Here is a 25,012-nt window from a genome sequence, read left to right on the forward strand (position 1 = left end):
ACTCACCCACAATGAACAGGGACATTCACAGCTAGATCAGGTTGCCCTGCGTGTCACCTTGGAAGGGACAGGGCATCCACTGCATCTGGGCAACCTGGTCCACTGCGCAGAGTCACAGAATGTCCCGGGTCGGAAGGGACCTCAAGGATTGTGGATCTCCAACCCCCTCCCCCGCTACGTGCAGGACCATCAACCTCCCCATTTCATACTAGACCGGGCTGCCCAGGGCCCCATCCAACCTGGCCTTGAACACCTCCAGGGATGGACGGGGCATCCACAGCCTCTCTGGGCAGCTGTTCCAGCACCTCACCGCTCTCTCTGTGGAGAACTTCCCCCTGCCATCCAACCTAAATCTTCCCTCCCCCAGCTTAAAACGTTTCCCCTTGTCCCTTGCTATGAAGGATATTTTCCTTATATCTAACCTAAATTTTCCCTCCTTCTTTCCTTTAGCTCCCCTTTGGGTATCGAAAGGCTGTTACCAGGTCACCTCGGAGCCTTCACTTCTCCGGGCTGAACAGCCCCAGCTCTCTCAGCCTGTCCTCACAGGTGAGGTGTTTGATCCTTTGGTTCTTTTTTTTTTTTTTTCCTTGTGGCCGTCCTCTGCATGTGCTCCAACGGGTCCATGTCTCTTCTGCACTGAGGACTCTTCATATGGACACAGTACTCCAAGTGAGGCCTCTTCAGCACAGAGCAGAGGGGCAGGATCACCTCTTTTCACCTGCTGACCGCACATCTTTTGGTGCAGCCCAGGATGTGGCTGGTTTTCCGGGCTGGGAGGGCACTTTGCTGGCTCGTGTACAGCTTGCCATCCACCAGGTCTTTTGGGACAGGCCTATGCTCAGCCCTTTCATCCCCCAGCATGTATTGGTAGTGGGGGGTTCTCTTGTCCCAGGTACAAGACACTGCGCCTGGATTTGTTGAAGCTGATGAGGTTTGTCTGTGCCCGCTTCTCAAGCCTGTCTAGGTCCCCCTGGCTGGCATCCTGTTCCTCTGGCGTGTCGCTGCTCCCCACAGCTTGGTGTTGTCAGCAGGGTTTCTGAGGGTGCGCTCGATCCCGCTGGTGATGTCACTGACGAAGATATCGAAAAATCTCAGCCCCGGCACGGACCCCTTTGAGATGCCATTCATCACCGATCGCCATCCGGACACGGAGCCATCGGCTCCTGCACTCCCTCCTGCAGCCGGGTCTTTGTCCATTGAACAGTCCACCCATCGAATCCGTGTCCTTCCAATTTGGAAAAAAGGATGTTGCGGGGTATTGTGTCAAAGGCCTTACTGAAGTCCTGGTAGATGATATCAGTGGCTCTTCGCTTGTCTATTGATGTCTAGGGACACCATCACAGACAGCCAATGGATTAGTCAAGCAGGATTTACCCTTGGTCCTCTGGATGCTCCAACAGGTCCATGTCTTTTCTGCACTAAGGACTCTACATCTGGACACGATCCCTAGATATGGGATTATGTAGAATATGGTCTCAGATAAGGGAAACCACTTTACTTCAAGTCCTACAGGAGCTAATGAGAACTTTAGAAATCAAGTGGGAGTTCCATACTTGCTGGCACCCTCCTTCTTCAGGGAAAGTAGAATGAATCAATCAGATGCTGACAAAGCACTTGTCAAAATGCATTTTAGAGACCAAATGACCATGGACAAAGCGTTTACCTTTAGCCCTTCTCAGAATACGAACCGCTCCCAGAAAAGACTTAGGAGTATCACCGTATAACATGCTGTTTGGGTTGCCGTACTTGAGAGGGAGGGGTGAGATGCTCACTCTCGAGACCAAGGATAAGTTTCTTAAGAACTCTTGGAAATCTGGCCCTCGTATCTCCATGGAGAAGTACAAAACATACCGAAAAACAACAGGTTGGTAATGGACCTCATTGGAAATGTATCATAGCAACAGCATCGGGGAGATTGCAAGCCTGAGATGCTCAACCAGTGAGGTAGTGCCAGGAGAGCATTACCTGCGTTCGGTTTAGAGTATAGAACGGAATGAATTTCGCTGACTGGTGCACAGTTTCTCCCTTGCTAATGGGGCATATGAGCCCAGTATTGCAATAACAAATAAACTTTGCTGCTATCATTAAGTTTCTTGCCTAACCCGAAATTTTTGAGTATTTCTCACATGGTCTTGTTCAATATGTTTGTCAACTCCCTTGCTGTGGGGGATAGTGTCCACCTGTAGTAAGTACACTGATGAGACAAAGCGGGTGAAGTGGTTGGCACGCCAAAAGGCTGTGCTGCTAGACCTGGACAGGCTGGAGAGCTGGGTAGTATCAAACCAGATGAGCTGTAACGAAAGCAAGTGTTGAGTCTTGCACCTGGGAAGGAATATCCACAAGTATCAGTACAGGCTGGGATATGACATGCTGGAGAGGAGCTCTTGCAGAGAAGAATCTGGGTGTCCTGGTGGATGACAGGTTGGCCATGAGTCAGCAGTGTGCCTTGGCAGCCAAGAAGGCCAATGGAATCCTGGGGTGCATTAAAAAGAGCAAGGGAGCTGATCCTCCCCTTTTGCTCCTCTCTGGTCAGGCCTCACCTGGAGTACTGCATCCAGTTGTGGGTTCCCTGATACAAAAATGACAGGGTTCTCCTTGAGAGAGTCGAGCAGAAGGCCACGAAGGTGATAAAGGGCCTGGAGCATCTCCCCAGTGTGGAAAGGCTGAGTGACCTGGGTCTGTTCAGCCTTGAGGAAAGAAGACTAAAAGGGGATCTGGATTAATGCTTATTATATTAAGTGTGGGAGTCAAAAGGACGTGGCCAACCACTTTTTAGAGGTCTCTGGGGACAGAAGAAGGGGATATGGCCATAAACTGGAACACAAGAAGTTCCGCACCAAAACGAAAGGAACTTCTTCACAGTAAGGATGATGGAGCACTGGAGCAGGGAGGCTGTAGATTTTCCTTCTCTGGAGATATTTCGCCTGGATGCCCACCTGTGCAGCCTGTGGTAGGGAACCCATTTTGCAAGGGGGGTTGGACTCAGTGATCTCTGGAGCTCCCTTGCAACCCCAGTTTTGTGATTCTGTGATTTTATTCATTGCTTCTTGCAGCAATGCAGCGTTTCAGAAGAGAGAAAAGCACGGCGGGCGTAAACTGGGTTTCTGTGGTTGGTAAAGCTGTGCTGAGAACTGGGCTGACTACTGCACCTGGAAATGTGTGCAAAGTCTGCAGACACAGAAGAATTACTTTTCCTTGCAGGTTGGGCTTGTCTAAGGTAGGTGATTGCTAGGTGAGCTTGTGCTTTAAAGCATCAAGTTGTATAAATAAGGAAACTTTAAAAGCAAGATTGCCAGTTCTTTTTTACCTAGGTGATTTTTTGCAAGGAGAGATTTGAAATGCTGCTTGCTAATGGAAGATGGAGAGAGGAGAATCAAGTCAAAGGCATGCTGTGCATAGCCACCACGTAGCATCTGCGCCGCTCTCCCCCTGCACAAAGGAGGAGCAGCTCAGCAAGCTTGGCCTGGGCCATGGAAGGGAGCATACAAACATCTGGACCAACCCCAACGGAGCGGGTTCTGCAGGTTGGTTGTCTTCTGCTGTTTGTCTCCCATCCTGTTGCTCAGGGGTAGATGTGTTCTTGATCAGTGCTAATAGGAAACTTTCATGACATTTTTGTTTCAGCTGTCCCAATGCTTTGATCCCTTGCTGCTGGGATGGGGCGTTTGCAGAATGACAATGTCCAGTCAGATGTTGGGGATGAGTCTACGCACCGGGGTATGTCTGGCAGGACTGAGGCTTGGGGACCAGGCCAGGTCAAATCCAGTGCACTTTGCTCTCATTCTTAGTGCTTGCTTTTGCTCAGGAGGGTGGGTGGTGAGCCTTATGAACCAGTGCCTGCAGATGGGGTTTGTGGAGAAAGAGGTCCTGCAGGCCTTGTGTGACACCCATGGAGCTATAGTGAGGCTGCATCAGTGTAAAACACCAGAAATCCCCAGAGGTGTGAAGGTGAGCTGTGGGCACCAGTAACACAGGAGGGAATGTGCATGCTTGGGTTTGGATGCTTCTGTGTGTTTTAAGTGACTGTGATACCACTGCTCAGTCAGTTTGAGTGCGTGGAACAAGTGTGACATCCTCTTTGACTGAGTCCTGTGAAAGGAGTCCTATGAATTTGAGATCTGAGTTCAAGCCTGTGGGCATCGTCCAGGAGTTGGGGAAGAGTACGAGGCAAGGAAAGTTGGGTAAGAGGATGAGGCTTCGGACCAGGAACCTCTTCCATCGGTATTAAATCTTGTTGTTCTCTTTTTGGATTAGGAATCCATGTGGGTCTTTTTATGAAGAACAGCCTCGTTGTGCAGCTTATGAATTAATTCATTCACGCCTGTTAGCTGGTTTTCTTTCCTACATGAAGCTGCAATTGAAATGGACACTTTGTGATCTGATCCCCTCTGGCATGCTCAGATCAGCCAAGTTGGCAAGGTCTGGCACAGGCTCAGAGGCGAGGCCACAGCAGCTCTTCCGTTGTGACACAGAGCAGGGACATAGAAGTGGAAGAAGGCCCCACAGCTGTACAGGGGAAATTCCACACAATCATCAACTTTCCATCTGAAAGGTAAAGAGGACTTTGTTTTCCAGCAACCATCATTATTGTTTGGGTGGGTTGTGTTGTTGTTTTTTTTTTCCCCCATTATTTCTTGCGCCAAAACATGTGGAAGCTAAATTAAAGTAACGGTGCCTGAAGTGAATTGTTGCAGTGAATCTCTGCTCCCTTTGGACTCTGAGATTCAACTAACATATTCGGTTTAGCCACACGAGGCTGCCATTCCTTCCTTGCTGGGCACGCAGTCACGAGATGTATAAAGCCATGCTGACGTCTACCCTGGCCTGAGCTGGCTCTACCTTGAAACGTTGGGGTTTTCCAGCTGTCGGGGCCACATACCTGAAACCAGTTCTGGTTCTCCTCTAAGCAGAGCTGTTGGTCAGACCTGCTGGCACTAGAAACTAAACTTGGCGGTGAGATGGGGCCGACGAGGTGTTGATGTCAGAGTCAGAGGTGCTTTTGAATTTCCTTTATGGCTGCACGGTTCCTCAGAAAGCAGTTACGCCTGCTGGCTCCAGAAGAGCCATCCCTTAGATGCTGTCCTGTACAGCCGCGGAGCCTTTGCTCACGTGCTCTGCATCTTGCTTGACACAGTTTAGGGGAATTTAGCCAGCAAGACTTCAGGGCTGAGCTATAGGAGTGGAACCATCCTCAACTGCTTGAAAGAGAGCGAGTTTCTAAGTTGTGCTTCAGCAGAAACCAGGCGGTGCCAGGAACAAGCAACTGTTGGCAAGAGCTCAGTGCAGCTCTTCCCTCACCCCGCACCACGCACGACTCACACCAGTCACTGTTTTCTCTCTCCAGACAACGTCCACCCAGCAAGACGAAGGAATCACCAGCTGGCAGTTGGCGTTCCTGCTTCAGCCTGCGGAAACCATCCTCTGTGGCCAAACGCCGACTGCAGCGCAGTCCCAGGGAGCCCTCAGAGACAGAAGTCGTGGTGCTGGCAGGTAAGGGTGTGAATCCAGCTTTCAAAGCCTTGCTTTTCAGCAACATAGAATTCATGCAATACAAGTGGACTTGTACCTCCTTCTAGCATTCAAGCCCGTGCCTAACAACAACTTCGGTTAACTCCTGTCTTTCCCAAATGAGTCTCTTGTTAAGTCAAGATCTGGACCTGCACAAGGATTGCTGTCAAGACAGTGGCACTGTTGCTGGAAGCCTATTTGCTTCTTTCCGCCATCACTACCTAACCAAATGTCAACGACCGCTTTCATAATTCAGCCTGTCAGTGTCTTGGTTTTGTTTCCCTAGGGGGGACGAGGAGACCACGGGATTCTTTGCTCAGCTGACAGCGCAGACTTAATTAACAGCTATTGCTAACTCCATTCTTTGTTGTTGTTGTTTAGAGCTGGCCAGGGAGCATCTAGCATGCTGCTTAAAGCTACTTGACAGACAACACCAAGACATTGGACAGTGAAAGTTTGACACTAACCCTTGTGTATCCTTCCTAGGTGAATCGAGCCCTTGTCTACCCAGAAGAGCCAGGGCAAGCAGCGATGATGCGCTGTGTGCTTCCATCAATGGAGAGCTCTTAGGAAGCACAAACTGCTGCTGTTCAGATGACAGCCTTCCACATAACAACAGCGATGGAGAGAAGGAGCTCATCTGAGTTCATGCCCTCATTTTTCCCAGCTGTGCTGAAGATGCTGACCTGAGCCTGCCAGACACCAGCCTGGTCACCAGCCTGGACTGTGACCCAGTGCCTTTGCAGAGCAGCCCAGCCCAAGCACAGTCCGAGTGCCCCAGCAGCAGCACCTCCACGCAGGAGCAGGTCAGCATCGCTGAGGAGAAGCCGAGCCTCTTGGAGGGGGACTTAGAATCAGGCCTCCAGCCCCAGGCACCGGGCAGCAGCACTGAGAGCTCTGAGCCACTCTCTCCGTGACAAGAGAGGATGAGTCCCATCTTTACCCTGGACCTCTCACGCCCTCCTGTCTTTTACATAATAATAAAAGCACGCTTGTGCTCAATCAACGCCTTGACTGCCTTCCGAGTCTTCATTCACAGAGACTGGGATGAATGCAACGAAGAGCAAGGCACCCCAGCTTGCAACGCGATGGCTGTGGGGTGCGCACAGCAGAGCTCTGGGTTTGTTCCCGTTCTGTCTGGCTTTGGGACGTCTGCAGCGAGAGCTCAGCTACCATCTGGTATGGTAGCAAATGATGTTTAGCATCCTGGATGCTGCTCATGATAATCCCGAGCTTCCTGGCTGTGGCTTTGTGATGCTTTTCAGGGCTTTTTGATGCATTTCGAAGCCTCGGCTGCTCCCTAACGCCTCTCTCCTCCTGCCGTGTCCATTCCTGGCTCCCGACCTAGGAGCTGGCCGTGCAGACCTGTCGTCATCACGCTGCGGCAGGAGGAGCTCACCTTGAGCAGCATCTCCCTTGCCCCGCCCCCTGCCTCTGATTGGGCAGCGGCGGCGCCGCCCCGCCCCCGCGGTCTCCTTGGTCCGCGGTAGCTCCGCCGGCTGCCGTTGGCCGAGCCGCCGTGCGCGGGAGCGAGCGTTGGGAGCCGGCTGTCGGAGGCGCGGCTCTCCTCGCAGAGCGCCGCTCCTGCCGCCTGGGCCGCCCCGCAGGACAGCGCGGCGGCAGCCGGAGCTGTCCGGGCAGCACCGAGAGGGAAGCCGCGGCGCGACGGGAGCGAGTGCTGAGGACAGCTGTGCCGGAGGTGTGCGGGAGAACGGTCCCGGGACGGGGAGGGGGGCCGTGCGGGGCTCCAGGAAGCTGCAGGGAGGCGACGGGGGGGGATCTAGCGAGATCTGAGGCTGTAGGCGGCTGCGAGGGGGTGTGGGGGTTCTGGGGAGCTGGATGATCGTTGTGGTCCTTTTCAGCCCCCCTGCCGTTCTGTGGTTCTGGTAAACGCTGTGGAAAGTGAAAGTGGTGTTTCTGCATTGGATATTTAAAAGGGCAATTAATCTAAAGAATGAAGCTGTAGCATGTCCTTAGAAATAGCTGATGTGAAAAGTAAGATTACCATATACGTATTAGTGACATATTTTAGAGACATAGTTACCGAATTACGTGACCAATTCTTTCTCCCAAAGCTGCAACAGACTTTAAATGTTCTAAACAATGTGGGTATAGTATTCTGACCTGGGAAACGTACTGTAAGGTTGTTCATTAGGCCAGCAGAAGTGGAGTCCATTGAACAAACTCTCAAGGAGTCGGGGCCTTTACACAAAGCAGAACTGTCCCACTCTGTGGGAACGTTAGGATGCCGTAGGCAGGCTCCAAGATACTGCCCTCTGTCCTCCTTCCAAGCTTATCTCTAAGCAAGGACAGACGGATGACCTGAACATTGACCCAGTGCAAACGGCACAAATGCTAGGGGGTAATGAAGCAGTTAAGAGGTTATGTTTATGTTGTAAAGCAGACATCCAAAACTTACGACCAGATGTTTGTTAAGAAAGCAGTTGTTAGAAGGCAATTGATCAACTAAGATATTTGTGGTTGGGTGGTAAGGATTTGTGCTTTCTTGGTATTCGTACAATTAGTGAAGTGTCGCGAAAGAGTGTGAACCTGCAGTACTCAGCCAGTGAGGAGCCGGGGAGAAAGAGATAAGGGTCGGGCAGTAGGGGATAAAAGACGTAACACTGTTTTCTCTGCGCTCTCCTGCTTGCAGGAGGCCCGCCATTGCAGTTGGGAATAAAGATAGATATAACGATCAGAGATACTGTCCTGGAAAATTATTTGGCTATTTCCAACAATGCTTATAAATATCTTAGAGAAAGCCTATTGCATACTTGTCCAAGGTACTAGACCCTGTATCTCGAGGTTGGCCTGAATGTGTCCAGGTGGTAGCAGCAAGTGCCCTATTGGTAGAAGAGAGAATGTGTGTACACTTTGGGGGTGTAAGGAGTAAATTGTTGGGACTTTGATAGTATGTATTTGTCCCCCCCAAAGAGATTGCTCCTCATTTTGAGGCATGATCATTAACAAAAAAAAAAAAAAAAAAAAAGCAAATTAAAAAAAAAAAAAAGGAATGAGGGCAGGAATCCACTCCTTGACCTCTTAGAAAAGCACGGTGCCAAATTCTCCCCCACGGAGATGAATTGGGCACAGAATAATTGGCCCAACTTAGAGGGAGTTGTGGATCATATAGATTCCCTCCACAAGCAAACTCGTATGGTGGAGGAAAAGGGAAAATCAATCACTTGTGCAGTTTCAGGAGCTGCTCTTACTGCTGCCGTAGAGATCCACAATGAACAGCACACGGCAGAAACCCAAATTATTCAGTCCTTGCAGGAATTGGTTACAAAGACAAATCAGAAAACCTGGTGATCCTTCTCTGCCTTCCGATAGAAACTGGGCATGCATATGAAGAGACTGAAAGTGGGTATTCTGATGTTCGTATCGAGGAGGTCTCCCTATTCTGCTACAGAACTAGCCAAATAAAGGAATGTTTTTGGTTACACACCTAGGAAATCAGTATGTGTGGAAAGTGCCACTAACAGCGGGAGATGAGATCCTGTTGATTGAAAAGGAATCAGAGGGTTACTGGGGACCACCACTGGCAACCACTGTGCCCCGTGGTCCCTTACTCAAAGAGCTGATTATTGGGATGATTACTCCCCAGGACAACTAGTGTTGATTGATTTGCCCCACCCTGGTCCTGTCCCTTTAACCCTCAGGGAGACTCTTAACAAATACATCTGAAAGGCTCAAGATGATCAGGAGGAAATGTACAAAATTAGCTATCTGGATTTCACCTACCTTCTAACTTTGGTTCACTTGGGACCAGGAAGTTTTATGTTTGTTTTGTTTTTTCCAGTTATGCTTCCTCTAACCTTGGTTCCTTTGGAACCGGGAAGTTCTCTCTTGTTTTCCAAATGCTAATGAATGCTGATCCTATTTCTGTGCCTCACATGTTCCCTTCTCGCTCTGTTCCTTTCTCTGGGATCCCCATGGTATCATTAGTCACTGTTTTGGACAGGAATCTTCTTCAGATTAATTTTTGTAATTGCTTATGATGACCTTATCACAGTCACTGGCTGCTCATGGAGCCATGCCCATATTGGCCGTACTGGGCATATGGGACTGAATTCTAATTCTAACAGAGGCTTAACCCTTTCAACCATGGTTAAACACAGTGATTAAATGCATTCAGGAAATGAATAGGGCCAGGATAGCACTGGCCAATTGCCCCCAACTCCGGAGAGATGCAGGATAAAGAATAAAACTAGGGTGTCAGATTAACAAGTGATCTTGTGCATTGCTACACCCCTGCAGTTTTCCCTATCAGCACTGGGAACAAATCAGCAGTTATTATGTAGTGTATTATCTCAGTGGGAAAGAACTAATATAAAAAGTCCACCAGTTAATTGTAGATGCACTTGCCATAATTCAAATAATGTCTCCCTAGCTCTAAGTTGTGGAAGGTAAAAGAAATGCTTTACCCACTGAATTTTGAAAGGTGATTTGGGACAATGCATACAAATTTCAAAGAGAATTTTAATCTTGGTGACATCTAGTTAATTTTACTTGTGATCCTCTCACTAACTATGCCACAGCTTTTGTCCTAACAATATGCAATGCTTTGGTACATATCATATACCTAATAATTGTGCTGGGACTGAATCACAATGGAGTTGGGTTTTTTTTCCTGCAAAGAAGAAAGAATCCCAAATGCTTGTGGAGAAAGAAGATTCAGGGATTTCCTTTTCTTTCTCGCTAGCAGATCTTGATGCTCTCCTGTTCCTGCCTGTGGGCTGCTTGTCATGCCAGAGTCCTGCAGTCTCCAGAAGCTACCCCACATGGTACCAAAAGAGATCATGGACCTGGATTCAGGCATTCCTCATTCTCCCACTGCATGAGCTCTCATGGAGCAGCATGCTCCTCAAAAGTGGTCATGGTCATTTTGTGCAGTTACACAGTGTTTGTGTACTTATGTAGGAATGGAATGTTGTTTCTGCATTAGAACTAATAACGTGAGTATTTTATGTCGTCGTTTCTGCTCCCATCTTGTGTTGTTTGTCAGTACTAATAGCTCTTCTGTCTCTCCCAAATAGCATGGGTTTGTTCTTTTCTTTTTGGGTTCAGTATCATTTCTTGCCATTATGGAGTGTTTCTCTTCCTTTCCTTTGTTTTCCATGCTGTTAATTGACGCCTCATTGGAGCTACAATGACCCAAACACAGACTACTATGCACTGACCAAGTGAGATGCAAAAAGAAGAGGTAGGCTCCAAAACAGGCTTCGGGTGAGTGCTGTGTATGACTTGTGGTTTCTAGAATGACACCTAAGTCTTACTAACCCGTGTTGTTTAGTATCTCGTGTGGAGGTTTCTTTTCTCCTTCCAGGACTGGAGACTCCAGATGCTATTGCCCTTCCTGATCTCTTTGGGTTGCAGTGTTAGACATGCCCACATGCTTGGAAAGGGGTGATTCCTTCATCCTTATTAGAAAATCTTGTCTTGTGTTCAACAGGTGGCATTGGAGAACTGTGGCCCTCTGAGCCGTGCGAGGACGGTACTGAGGCTCTTGGTGGTTACAGCAGGAAACCAGAGCCATAGATGGGTGCCAAGATGCACTCCTTATTTTGTCCGACAAGCTATGTTGACCCCTGAGGCCACTCCCATGCTTGTAGAGGTCCTATATTCATGGCATTGGTTGTCCCTCGTGCTCACTTTGTGTTCACCAGATGTTCTTATTTTACACCATCTTCCCCACCATATACTTACAAGCAAGTGTTCCTCTTGGTTTCCATATCTCGCTCTGGCCAGGCAGATGCGGTGTGCCAACAAAACAAAGCATGCAGACCCTGAGAAGAAAAAAAAACAGGAGAGAAGCTGTCCTGGGTGAGACAGGAGAAGTGTCCCTTGAAGGGATGCTCCACTGGCACTGCCTCTCACATCCGCCGCCTGCACGTTCCTTCTCTCTCTTGTCTTCTAGGGCTCACAAAGTCCAAACGTACCCTGATGGAGTTCAACTCTAGCTTGACCAACACTCACCACGTCCACAGTAGCTGGCTTAGGCTCCCAATTACCAATGGGATGTCTGCGGCTTCTGTCACTCCTACCAAACACGGCTTTGTTCTTTTCTTTTTGGGTTCAATATCATTTCTTGCCATTATGCAATGTTTCTTGTTTCTCTTTTCTAGTGTTTCATGTTGTCAATCTGTGCCTCATTGGAGCTACAGCGACCCAAATGCTGACTGCTCTGCTTTGACCAAGTGAGATGCAAAAAGAAGAGGTAGGCTCCAAAACAGGCTTCCAGTGAGGGCCATGTATGACTTGGGGTTTCTAGAGTTAACTTCTTCTTTTTCAGTTCCCTTTCCAGTTCTCTTTTGTTTCTTTTTTTTTTATTTCCCCCCCTTTTTCTAATTTATTTTCATTTTCTAATTCACTTTCTAATTGTAATGCTTTCCTTTTCTCCGATTCCTTTTCCAGTTCCTTTTATTTTTTTCATTGCTGTTTCTGAATAATTTTCTAATCTGTTTTTTCCCTTTCTTTTCCTTTTTACCTTTTTCTTTTTTCTCCTTTTCATTTTCTAATTCTTTTATATCCTTTTCTACTTCCTTTTATTTTTCTTTCTAATTTATTTTAAAAGTCTTTTTCCAATTCTTTTTTGTTTTGAATTCTTTTTCTACTCCTCTAATTCTTTCTTTTGCTAATTCTGTTTCCAATTCTGTTTCCGTTTCCAATTGTTTCTTTCTCTTTTTCTTCATTATGTTCCTTTTCTTTGTCATATTACTTTCCATATTTTTTTCTTCATCATATTACAATTCCCATTCCAATTCTCATTCAATTTCTTTTTCCTTTACCAATTATTTTTCCATTCCTTTTTCTAAATCTCTCTTTTTCTCTTTCTAAATCTGTTTTTTCTTTCCTGTTTCTAATCTATTTTGTTTTTCTATTTTTTTTCTAATTCTTTTCCTATTTCTTTTTCTAATTCTTTTCCTATTTCTTTTTCCTGTTGCAAGTCTTTTTCCTTTTTCTATTTCCTTTTTTTCTTTTTTGAATCCCAGTTCTTTTTCTAATTGTAGTTCTTGTGTTCTCTTTTTCTGGATAATTTTCCATTTTTTTTTTCCTATTTCTTTGTCTAATTCTAATTATTTGTCTAATTTTTTTTTTAATTTTCCTTTTTTTCATTGTTTTCCAATTCCTTTTCGTTTCCTTTTTCCACTTCTCATTCTAACTTTAATTCTTCGTTTTCTTTTTATAATACTTTCTGTTTTTTCTAATACTTGTTTCATTTTCTTTTTTCCTTTTCTAATTATTTCTCTAATTCTTTTTCTAATTCTTATTCTACTCTTGTTTTTTTCTTTTTCTAATTCTTTTTCCAAGTCTTTTTTTCTTTTTTTCTATTTCGTTTTTTTTTCTAACTCCAACTCTTTTTCTAATTGTAGTTCTTTTTCTTTTCCCCATTCCAAATCTTTTCCCCAATCCACATCCTTTTCATTTTTTCTATTTCAGTTTTTTTCTTTTACATTTTCTAATTCTTTTCTGATTCTTCTTTTTAATTCGTTTTCGATTTTTTTCTGTCCTTTTTCTGAATCAGTTTCTTTTCTTTTTCTGATTCTAAATCTTTTTCTACTTCTCATTGTAATTCTTGATATTTTTCTATTTTTTTCTTTATATTTTTCCTTTTTCTAATTCATTTTATTTTTCTCAATCTTTTTCTAATTATTTTTGTTTCCAGGTTTTTCTTTTTGCATTTTTAGTTTTTGCAGTTTTTTCCTTTTCCAATTATCATTCTAATTCTTTTTCTTTATCCATTGGTTTTTCTTTTTCTAATTCCTTTTCTTTTCATATTCTTTCTCTTGCTCTAGTGCTTTTGTTTCCTTTCTCTTCTTTTTCATTTTCCAATTCTTTTTTCAGTTTTGATTCCATTTCCAGTTCTGTTTCCAATTCTTCATCTATTTTGTTTTCCATTTATTTTCTCAGTTCTTTTTTGTCCAATTCCTTTTCTTTTCATTTTCTTTTCCATATTCTTGTTTTTCTAATTCTATTTTTTCTAATTCTTTTCTTTTTTCTTATTCTTTTATTTTTCATGTTCTATTTTTATCTTTTTCTAGACTTTTTCTCACTCATTTTCTAATGGTATTTTATTTTTTCACTCTTTTTTCATTTTCTAATTCTAGTTCTTTTTCCAATTCTTTTTCTAATATTTTTTTCTAATTTTTTCTCATTTCCCAATTCTTTTTCCAGTTTTTTCTTTTTCCAATTCTAATCCTAATTCTTCTTCATTTTTCTTTTTCTAATTATTTTTCTCTTTCGTTTTCTAATTCTAATTATTTTCTTTTTCTGTTTCTAATTCTAATAATTTTTATAATTAGAATTCATTCTTTCCCCTTTTCTTGTTTTTTTTTTCTATTTCTTACTCTAATTCTTTTTCATTCTTTTACTTTTTATCTTTTTCTAATTCTTAATTGTTATCCTTTTCTAATGCTTTTTTCCCTAATTAGTTTTCTTTTCCTTTTTCTTTTTGTAATTCTAATTCCAGTTCTTTTTTTCCTAATTCCAGTTCTTTTTCCACAGCCTTTCCCAATTCTTCTTCTAGTTTATTTCCAATTCGTTTTCTATTTATTTTCGTAATTCCAATTATTTTGTCTTTTTCCTATTCCCGTTCTAATTTAATTCTTCTTTTTTCTTTTTCTAATAATTTTTCTTTTTATAATTCTAATTATTTCATTTTCTATTTCCTCTTATTATTCTTTTTCTATTTCTTTTTCTACATCTTTCTTTTACTCTTTCCTTTTCCCTTTTTTCTTTTTTTTTTCCCCTATTTTCTTTTTTTTGTTGTTTCATTTTCGTCTTTTGTGAACCTGAAGTACTCAGGCAATGAGAAACCAGGGGAGGAGAAGGTAAGAGTCAGGTAATAGGGCATGAACAATGTCCTACTGATTCAGATTTCATTATTTGTGAAGAAAATACTACCAGTCTACAAGGGACTTATCCAGTTGGGTTGCATTGCCAGAATTCCAAACCCAAATAAACCAAAGGATGCCCAATTTTGTGGGTTTTCACTTGGTGTACTTGTATTGTCTGTGCGGATTCATGGTATTTTTGTACAGGTTTGTGGGTCTTCACTGGGCTTTGCAGAAGTCCGCCCTGGTTCACTGAAGACTTTTCAGGATCACTGGTCTTCACTGAGGTTCCATGAAGTTCACGTGGTTTTGTAAAATTTTGCATGGCTTCACTTCTGTTCACACTAGTTCACATATCTTCACTTTGGTTCAGTCAAGTCTGCACAATTTTGCTGGTCTTTGCTGCCTTAAAATTTTACTTCTTTTCTTAGTCCCTGACAGTTTGCGGGTGGAATCTCAATTTCTGAGTCATCTAGTGCTGCTGCCACTTCCCCCACCTTTCCAGGGTATGTGCCTGCAATTAAAATATCTACACACGGATACAATTTCACATTCTAAGGCAGTGAAACTTTCTGTCAAAGTTCAGTGAGGTGGCTTGAACAACAGTGGGAGTCTGCTGAAGGTATATCGTATCCCCTCCTGTGTAAAAGCAGTTTCTTTATCCTCTTCCTGCAAGGAAACTGTAAAGAACATGTTTTTTACATTGAAAACTGCCATCCAAATAGGCTCCAAAGCCTATTTCACCTCATACTCCAGCCCCAAACCATCAGTATTTCAGACCAAACTCCAGGTTCAAGTCCTTGCTAATTCACCCCAAATTGAGCTCCCAAAACCTCATTATTTCATCCCAAGTATCAGCCCCAAATCCTTACTATTTTCCCCCAAACTCTACTCCCAAGCCCTACCTATTTCACCCCAAACATCAGCCCCCAACACCCCCTGATGTCACCCCCCAAGGATGCTCCAGAATAACTCCCCCAGCGTTATTCCTTAATATCATCCCCCTATCATCCCAACATCACCCACCAGCATCAACCCAACAGTGTCACCCCCCAACATCACCACAGTATCAACCCTCAGTGTCACTCCAACATTGTCATACCCCAACGCTCTCACCCCAGCATCAGTCATTCATGTTAAATCCCAGTGGTACTCCAACATCACCCCAATGGTGTCACCCCAGTGCTACTTGCTGATGTCAACCCTATTGATATCCCAACATCACTTCACTGCAACCACAGTGTCACTTCCTCCAGTGTCGCTCTCTGAAATGTTAGATAATTCCATTAAGTGGGAAGCAGAATCTCCCTAAGCAAGTGTGCTATTACTATCTGACCCTTGAGAGATGGCAAGCCACCGAAGAGGAGAGAGAAGGAACATGCCAGCGGTAGATTCGATTGGCAGCACCAGCACGGCATCCCCCACTTCAAAGTGCACTTCCGTGCTTTCTCCCGCTTTCATTCTCCCCAGGGTCTGTAGGGTTTGTTCCACTTGCATGCTGTACCCATGCGGTCAGCGTGTGATACAGAGCCGAAGTGGAACATCAACTTGCAAAACAAGTCTTTGCAAGAACAAGACCAAATACCAAGGACAGCTCTCTCCACAAAACATTTGCAGCCACAGCCACAAATATCAACTCTGTTAAAACTGCCAAAATACCTTATTCAATTCCAGGATCATTCTTCAGTCAGGGGCCTTTAGATCCCCAACAGTATCACCACCCAGCATTCACTCCCTGATGTCACTCCCTCCAGAAAAGCCCCAACATCACCCTTGTCACTAGAATGACACACCAGAATCATTCTCCAGTATCCCCAATGTCAGCCCCCAGTAATACTACAACATCACCCCAGTGTCACCCCCCTGTTGAACCCCCCCAGCAATAACCCAACCTCATCCCCCCAACATTACTCCCTAATATCACCCCACTGTCACAGCAGTGCCACCCCAGTGTCATTCCTTGTATCACCCCAACAATGTTCCCCCAGCATCACCCCCTGATGTCACCCCCAGTCATACTCATTACCTCTCAGTGTCACTCCCCAAAATAAACCCAGTGTCACCCCAACAATTTCACCCCAGTAATGTCTCCCCCAATGTCACACTTAACATCACCCCAGTGTCACCCCCACGTTCCCCCCAAAACATCACTCCTTGATGTTAAACCCTAGTAATACCCCAACATCAACCCACAACTTCATTCCCCGACATCAACCCAACATCACTTCCTCCAGTGATAACCCAACATCGCCCCCAGTGTCACCCCCTAATAGCACCCCTGTATCACCCCAATTTCACTCCAGTGTCACCTCCCAGCTTCACTTCCTGATGTCAATCCCAGCCACACCCCACCAGGACTCCCCAGTGTCATTTCCAAACATCACCGCAGCGTCACTCCCTGTTGAAACCCCCTTAAGATAGGGATAGCCCAATATCCTTCCTAGTAACATCACCCCAACAATATCATTCCTTGATGTTACCCCAAGCGATAGCCCAACGTCACCACCCAATGTCTCTTCCTTGTCACCCCAACGTCATTTCCTGATTCCTCCCTCAGTGATACCCCAACATCACTTCCCTTCCAGCATCACCTCAATAATATCACCCCCCCAACAACATCACTCCTTCATCTCATCCCCCAGAGAAACTCCAACATCACCCTACAGCATCACTGCACAACCTCGACCCAGTTTCACCCCAGTATCACACCAGTGTGCCCCCATCAGTGTCACCCCAACAATGTAACCCCAATATCACTCCCTGATGTTACCCCCTAGTGAAACTCCAGCAGCATCCTAGTCTTATCGGAATGTAACCTCCCAGCTTCACTCCAACAATGCTACTCAAAAAAAAACCCCAACATCACCCCCACCAGTAATTACCGCCTGTAATACTGCAATGTGGTGGAAAATGCAACAACAATAGCATTAATAGGTTGCAATAAGTGAGGACTTGCTCAAACACAGCAGCTGTGAACACAAAAACAAGGAACAAAATCTGCTTAACTTTAGAAGATCTCAAGCAAGCAGGGACCTCTAGCAAAAGCCTCTCATTCCCACTGCCAACACTTAAATAAGGCCTGGGAGGAGGGTGGAGCCAGGATCCACCCCTTCCATCACTCAGGTGCGTTTCATGAACCTGAGCTCCTCTGGTTTGTCCCTTCTCAATCATTGTTTCAAGCCACAACTTAGGGTCTCCACTACATTCCCCCCAACAATATCACTCCAACATCACTCCCTGATGTCCCCCCCTGTGATAGTCCAACATCACCCCCCAGCATCACCCCCCCACATCATCCCAGCCCAATGTCAGCCCTATGTCACCCCAGTGTCACCCGCAGAGTCACCAATTTTAGAAAGTCAGGCAATTTTACCAATTGCCTTTGAGGACAGACTTGAATCAAAATATGTGTGCCATTGTTGCTCATCCACTGATAACACTCCCCTTGCCGGACAGGCAGATCCAATCGCCTGCTTGTTATTTGTCTTTTTTTTTTTGCTTCAGGCCTTATAGGAACTGTTAGGTTACAGTCAGAAGCAGTGATTGAGCACGTGGTGAGGGGTGTAGCCAGCCCTGTGAGCACAGGTGGAAGCAATTCACCTATGGGAGCGGATAGGGCTGACCTTGGCTCCACCCCCTCCCTGACCACATTTAAGGGCTGGGAACAGTAAGGGCAGCATCCCTACCTGGGGGTTGCCTCCTTGGGAGTGAGTGCAGACCTTTGGAAAATGGTGATTATTGGCTCTTGCTGCTTGTTGTTGTTACGTTGGCTCTTGCTGCTTGTTGTTGTTACGTTGGCTCTTGCTGCTTGTTGTTGTTACGTTGGCTCTTGCTGCTTGTTGTTGTTACGTTGGCTCTTGCTGCTTGTTGTTGTTACGTTGGCTCTTGCTGCTTGTTGTTGTTACGTTGGCTCTTGCTGCTTGTTGTTGTTACGTTGGCTCTTGCTGCTTGTTGTTGTTACGTTGGCTCTTGCTGCTTGTTGTTGTTACGTTGGCTCTTGCTGCTTGTTGTTGTTACGTTGGCTCTTGCTGCTTGTTGTTGTTACGTTGGCTCTTGCTGCTTGTTGTTGTTACGTTGGCTCTTGCTGCTTGTTGTTGTTACGTTGGCTCTTGCTGCTTGTTGTTGTTACGTTGGCTCTTGCTGCTTGTTGTTGTTACGTTGGCTCTTGCTGCTTGTTGTTGTTACGTTGGCTCTTGCTGCTTGTTGTTGTTACGTTGGCTCTTGCTGCTTGTTGTTGTTACGTTGGCTCTTGCTGCTTGTTGTTGTTACGTTGGCTCTTGCTTCAATCTTTCCCTTTTTTGGGGTTCCTGACCACTTTCAAGGGCTGGAGACCATAAGGGCAGTACTTCTCTATGGAGACTTCTTCCTTTGGGGTGTGGGGTGAGTGTGTTTGGAATGGGGTAATTGGTTCCTTCTTTATTGCTAGATTGTAATCTCCTTTTCTGGGGGGCTCCTGATCACATTTAAAGTCTGGCATCAGAATGAGCAGCTACTGTACCTGGAGAATGTTTCCTTTAGAGCATAGAGTGAACCCTTAGAACAGAATGATTGATTCTTTATTTCAGGGTTGCAATCTCTCCTTTTTTGGTAGATCTTGACCCCACTTAAGGGCTGTAGCAGCCTTAAAGGTGGTATCTGTCTTCAGAGACTGCCTCCTTGGGAGTATGGGGCGAGGTCTGGTCCTTGAGAAAGGGTGAGTGATTCCTTCTTATTTTAGGGCTGTGATTTTTCCTGTTTTTGGGGCATCCTGACCACATTTAAGTGCTGGCACCTGTAAGGGCAGCATTTATCTCTGTAGACTGTCTCCTGTGGAGCATGGGCAAGTGTTGGTCCTTGGGAAGGGGGTAAGTGGTTTATTTATTTCAGGGCTGTAATCTCTCTCTCTCTCTCTCTCTTTTTTTTTTTTTTTTTTTTTTTTTTTTTTTTTTTTTTAGTATCCTGACCACATTTAAGGGGTGGAAGCCACAAGGGCAGCATCTCTACCTGGAGACTGCTTCCTTGGCAGTGTGGGCTGAGTGTTCATCCTTGGAATGGGATAACTTTTATTCTTTTTTTTTATTTCAGGGCTGTGATATCCCCTTCTGGGGTATCCTGACTACATTTAAGGGCTGGTGGCCATAGGTGCAGCATCCTGGTGGCAGCTTCCCTTGGAGAGTGGGGTGAGTATTTGGAACGGGGCATGTAATTCTTTATTTCAGGGCTGTGAGCTCCACCTTTTTGGGGGGATCCCAAACTGGATTAGAGCAGCTGTATTTGCATGTTTGTCATCATGATGCCCTTTTTTCTTCTCTAAGGGAGATGAAGGTGTTATCTCCCTTTCTCTGATATGGTGATTGAAGGACTGACATGTTTCTTTTTTTCATTGCTCCCTCATTTCTGGAATGCTTCTATCAGCCTCAGGATAATGCTGGTTAGCTGACTGAGCATTGCTGTTGTGGGAATGCCCAGAGCTAACATCCTTTTCCATAAAGAGGTTCTTCATTCTCCAGGTCTTCTAAGCAAATCTTTGAGCTTGTTATCTTCTGGTTCCACCTCTGTTCACCATTTCATGGTTCTTACAGCATGATCTCCAACCTGGGGCTCCAAACATGGTTTGTGTGCACCTCCATCATCCCATTTCATGACTGTAGTTAAGAGTGTCATGCACTGTTCGAAACCTACAGAGTTGTTTAAGGGCATTCTGTGCGCCCTTACATGTAATAAATCAGCTGATCTCTTTTTTTTTTTTAGCTTGATGGGGTTTAGGGATTGCTGGAGTTTGTCTCATCAGGGGTGTAAGCACTCTGAGATCTACTGGGCAAGTAACAGAGCATTCCAAGCCCCGTGTTTGTGCACTAGCTTGTATGCAGGCAGGTTTCTGATAGCTGTGGGAAGCTCACTTAGGGATCAAATGGGTTGCAGGTGGCTCACTTTTCTCCATGGGGTCTATTCTCCCAGCCTGCTGCGCTACACGGCTGATGATAGAGTGAGGTGCTTCGACCAGGACATGAAGAACACTCCCAGAACATAGTGGCCATCTGCTTCATCCTCACTGAGCGTAATATGGTCTGCACCACTCGAGCATAGTGGTAACAAGTATTCTGTTCCTATTTTGTCTAGTTCTCTCCCATATCTCCCTTACAAATTTGTCAATGGTAATGGATCCCAAGGCATTGTTCTCAGAGCACATCGTGACTGATCACCTTGGGATCCTACAGTCCTTTCTGTTTGAACAGCAGATCTGACTTCATCTTTATAGAAGGCCAAGGATTATCCTCTTCTGGACCAATGTACTCAGCATCACCCCAGATATCTCCATCCTAATTGTCTGGAGATCCTATTAGTTTCCTAATCTCTATGACACCCAAACCCCCATCCCTCTTCCTTCCATCTCCTGTCCCCCATTCAATAGCTCTACAGCTCTGGTTCCCAACAGTGTGATGAAGTGAGGTCCCTGGTCTGCTGAATACTGGGACTGGTCCAGAGAGGCTCTGTGACGCATGCAGATTATCCCAGCTGGAGTACTTGGTACCATCTGTAATGATCTAGTCCAACTGCCACACAATAAACAGGAACATTCACAGCTAGATCAGGTTGCCCAGAGCCTGTCCCAGCCTCACCTTGGAAGGGACAGGGCATCCATCATGTGTCTGGGTAACCTGTTCCACTGTGTCACCACCCTCACAAGATTTTCTTGATATCTAACTTAAATTTTTTCTCATTCTTCCCTTTAGGTATTGAAAGGCTGTTACCAGGTCACCTCAGAGCCTTCAATTCTCCAGGCTGAACAGCCCCAATTTTCTCTCTTTATAGGAAAGGCATTCCACCCCTCAGTTCATATTTGTGGCCATTCTCTGGATGTACTCCAACAGCTCTATGCCTGTGTCCTACACTGCAGCCATCCAAATCCAGACACAGCACTCCAGGCGAGGCCTCACCAGCGTAGAGCAGAGGGGCAGGATCATCTCCCTTCACCTACTGACAACGCATCTTTGGATGGAACCCAGCATACAGTTGGCTTTCTGGGCTGGGAAGGTACATTGCTGAGTGCCCACTACTCAGCCTGTTGAGGTCCCTCTGGATGGTGTCCCGTCCCTCTGGTGTGTCACTGCACCCCACAGCTTGGTGTCATTAGGGTGCACTTGACCCTCACTGTCAATGTCACTGATGAAGAGGCAATCCTGGATGTTTATACAAACTTGGCAAAGAACCCCTTGAGAGCAGCCCTGCAGAGAAGGACTTGTGGATCCCAGTGGATAAGAAGCTGGACGTGAGCTAGCAGTGTGCACTTGCATCCTGGAAAGACAACTATATCCTGGGCTGCATTAAAAGAAGAACGGCCAGCAGAGAGAGGGAGGTTGTTTGTATTTTTTTTTCCTCCTCTACTCGGCTCTCGTGAGGCACCATCTGCTTAACTGCGTCCGGGCCTGGAGCCCCCAGCACAGGAAGGACTTGGAACTCTCAGAGCGGGTCCAGAGGAGGGCACTAAGATGATCAGAGTCCTGGAGCACCTCTCCTATTAGGAAAGGTTGAGGGAACTGGGCTTGTTTAGACTGGAGAAGAGAAGGCTCTGGAGAGACCTCATTGTGGCCTTCCAGTACTTGAGGGAGTGGATAAACAGGAGGGGAAACAGCTGTTTATGAGGGTGGATCATGATAGGACAAGGGGGAGTGGTTTTAAACTAAGACAGGAGAAGTTTAGGTTGGATATTAGGAGGAAGTTTTTCACTCAGGGTGGTGATGCACTGGAACATGTGCTTTAGAGTCACTTCCAGGAGGATCTGTTCTGCGATCATTCACAGCACGGAGGTGAGACTGACATGTTGGTAGTTCCTAGGGTCATCCTTTTTATCCGTAATAACAGGTGTGCTGTTGCCTTTTTTCTACTCACCAGGGATTTCACTTGACTGCCACAACTTCTCAAATACCATTGAGAATGGCTTGTTGACTGCATCAGCGAATACCCTCGTGACTCTGGGATGCATCTCATTGGGACCCATAGACTCCTGGATGTTCAGGTTCCTCAGGTGATCCCAAACCCTATCTTGACTCACAGTGTGGGGCAGGGAGGTTGTTGGTGGGGGTGGCATTGCTTTCTCAATCTCCACCTGCACAGCCAAAGGTGAGGGCTGGGTATAATGAGCAGTTATCAGAGAAGATGGAAGCAAAAGTGTTGTTGGGTATTTGAGCCTTTTCCTTGTGCGTTGTTCTCAGCTACAGTGCTGCTGGTGAGCAGCATCATGCACAGAATGCAGCCCCCCAATGTATGCAGGGTAGTGCTTTCATTACTGTGCAGCATTACTGGGAGCTGTGGTTCTCCCAGGTGCTGTAACGACTGCATGGAGTGATGTGTGGATCTTCATGAGAAGAGCTAGGAACGGAAAGCTGGATTTCCTGGAATGCCCCAGAATCCCACTTTGCTGACTGGTAATTGTCTGCCCAGCAGGTAAGGGCAGCGTACGCACACCAATGTTTACCCATTATGTAGCGTGGCACAACGTAGCACTCCCGGAGCTCTTTATTGCATTTTAGGGTACCCCAAAGGCTGCCTGTCCTTCCCACATTCTATTTGTCTCTGGCCTTTCACTGCAGTGTTCTCCTTCTCTTTACCCGAGACATTCTCTACTGCATTTTCTTGCTGTCTTGTTTTGGTGTTCTGTGCCCCATTGTCTTGGCCATTGTACTTGGCTTTCTTTGCTGCATTCTCTTCAGTGTTTGGTTTTGGTGTTTCTTGCCATGTTCTCTTGGCCTCGTGTTTTGGCATTTCTTGCCATGTTATCTTGGCTGTTGTCCTCAGCATTTCCTGCCATCTCACAGCCATTGCCTGGGCGTTCCCTGTGACATCCTCCTCGGTGTCCTGTTTTGGCGTTCCCTGTGGCATTCTCCTTGGCCTCCTGTTTTGGTCTACCCAGCCACCTTTTCTTGGCCTTGTGCATGGGCTTTTTTTGCCATGTTCTCTCTGGCCACTTGTTCTGGCGTTCCCTGCTACATCCTCTTGGCTTCCTGTTTTGGCACTTCCTGCCATGTTCTCTTAGCCCTTGCCTAGGCATTTACTGCTGTGTTCTCTTAGCCTTCTGTTTTGGTATTTCTTGCCATGTTCTCTTGCCCGTTGTCCTCGGCATTTCCTGCCATCTCATAGCCCTTGCCCGGGCGTTCCCAGTGATGTCCTCCTGGGCGTCCTGTTTTGGCGTTCCCTTCCCTGTGGCATTCTCCTTGGCCTCCTGTTTTGGCCTACCCAGCCACCTTCTCTTGACCTTCTGTATTGGCTTTCTTTGCCATGTTCTCTTTGGCCGCTTGTTCTGGCGTTCCCTGCCATGTCCTCTCGGCCTCCTGTTTTGGCATTTCTTGCCATGTTCTCTTAGCTCTTGCATAGGCATTTCTTGCCATGTTCTCTTGGCCTTCTGTTTTGGTGTTTCTTGCTGTGTTCTCTCGGCCTTTGCTGTTGGCCTTCCCTGCTGCACTCTCATTGCCCTCACCATAGCTTTTTGTTGTCTGTTTTCCTTGTTTTTGCCCTTCCCTTAGCCTTAGCTGTTTGCTTTGCCTTTACCTTGGATTTCCCTTTGCTTGTCCTGGGAGTTTGGCTCGCCTTTGCCTTTGGCTCTCTGGGATTGGCTGGGAGGCAGTGTTAATTGTAATCTTGACCTGAACCCCTAGCTTACTGAGAGCTCTAACGATAATTACATTTACCTGCAATGTGTCTGTCACCCTAACCCTTAGCCTGATGTAAAAAATGTCTCTAACCCGAAATGCAGCAATAAAAATAACACCCCTTGTTTTCTGTCAAAGTAACCTTCATCCTAATTGTAGTGCAGAAAAGAAGTCATAGTTAGCTTAACAATTCAAGCCAACAAATAGCATTAATTATATCCCTAATGCTCCTTTGTGACATCATTAGAGCAGTGTGCACAGGGTGCAGCCCCCACATATGTGGAGCAGTGCCTTAATTACTGTATTGTGTCCAACAGGTGGCAGTGGAGAGCTGTGGCACTCCTGAGCGCCATAACAACTGCACAGAGCGATCTGTGGCTCTTCATGAGAACAGCCAGGAACAGAAATCTACATTTCCTGTGATGCCCCGGAAGCCAACTTTGCTGACGGTAATAATCTGCCCAAGAGGTAAGGGCAATGTTTACCCATTACTTAGTAAGACACAAGGTAGAGTACCCGGAGTTCATTTCTGCATTTCAGTGTGCCTTACAGGCTGTCTGTTGTCTTCTTTCTGCGTTCCCCTTGCCTCTCCTCTTTGCCTGATTATTTCTTGCAGCATTCTCTTTGGTCTCTGTTTTGGTGTCTGTGGTGGCGTTCTTTTGGGCCCTGCCCTCCATTTTGGCGTTCCCTGCATTTTTCTCTTGGGCCCTGCCCTCCGTTTTGGCGTTCCTGGCGGTGTTTTCTTGGGCCTTGCCCTCCATTTTGGCGTTCCTGGCGGTGTTTTCTTGGGCCTTGCCCTCTGTTTTGGCGTTCCTGGCGGTGTTTTCTTGGGCCTTGCCCTCTGTTTTGGCGTTCCTGGCGGTGTTTTCTTGGGCCTTGCCCTCCGTTTTGGCGTTCTATGTAATGGTCTCATCAGTCTTGTGCTGTTTTGGCATTCCCTGAGGCCTTTTCTTCAGTCTTGTGCTGTTTTGGCATTCCCTGACGCGGCCTTCTCTTTGGGCCCGGCCCCTGACGCGGCCTTCTCTTTGGGCCCGGCCCCTG

At 46.1% G+C, this 25,012-nt stretch overlaps 1 long non-coding RNA gene across 13 annotated transcripts; it reads left to right on the forward strand.

Moving 5' to 3' along the window:
- The first annotated feature begins 393 nt into the window (after nucleotides 1-393).
- On the forward strand, nucleotides 394-24,992 carry LOC149912126 (uncharacterized). 13 transcript variants are annotated; one of them, XR_016462409.1, is made up of 10 exons: nucleotides 394-546; nucleotides 3,054-3,524; nucleotides 3,625-3,717; nucleotides 4,255-4,552; nucleotides 5,345-5,490; nucleotides 5,995-10,737; nucleotides 11,637-11,728; nucleotides 19,410-19,504; nucleotides 20,076-22,769; nucleotides 24,289-24,992. It is a non-coding gene; the product is annotated as an uncharacterized LOC149912126 (long non-coding RNA). The 13 variants fall into 13 exon arrangements; XR_016462412.1 differs by having other exon boundaries at nucleotides 20,076-22,350; nucleotides 22,647-24,992; XR_016462416.1 differs by having other exon boundaries at nucleotides 20,076-22,132; nucleotides 22,218-24,992.
- The last annotated feature ends 20 nt before the right edge of the window (nucleotides 24,993-25,012 follow it).

Source organism: Phasianus colchicus, unplaced genomic scaffold, assembly GCF_987193195.1.
Source record: "Phasianus colchicus unplaced genomic scaffold, bPhaCol1.hap1.1 HAP1_SCAFFOLD_43, whole genome shotgun sequence".
NCBI lineage: Eukaryota > Metazoa > Chordata > Aves > Galliformes > Phasianidae > Phasianus > Phasianus colchicus.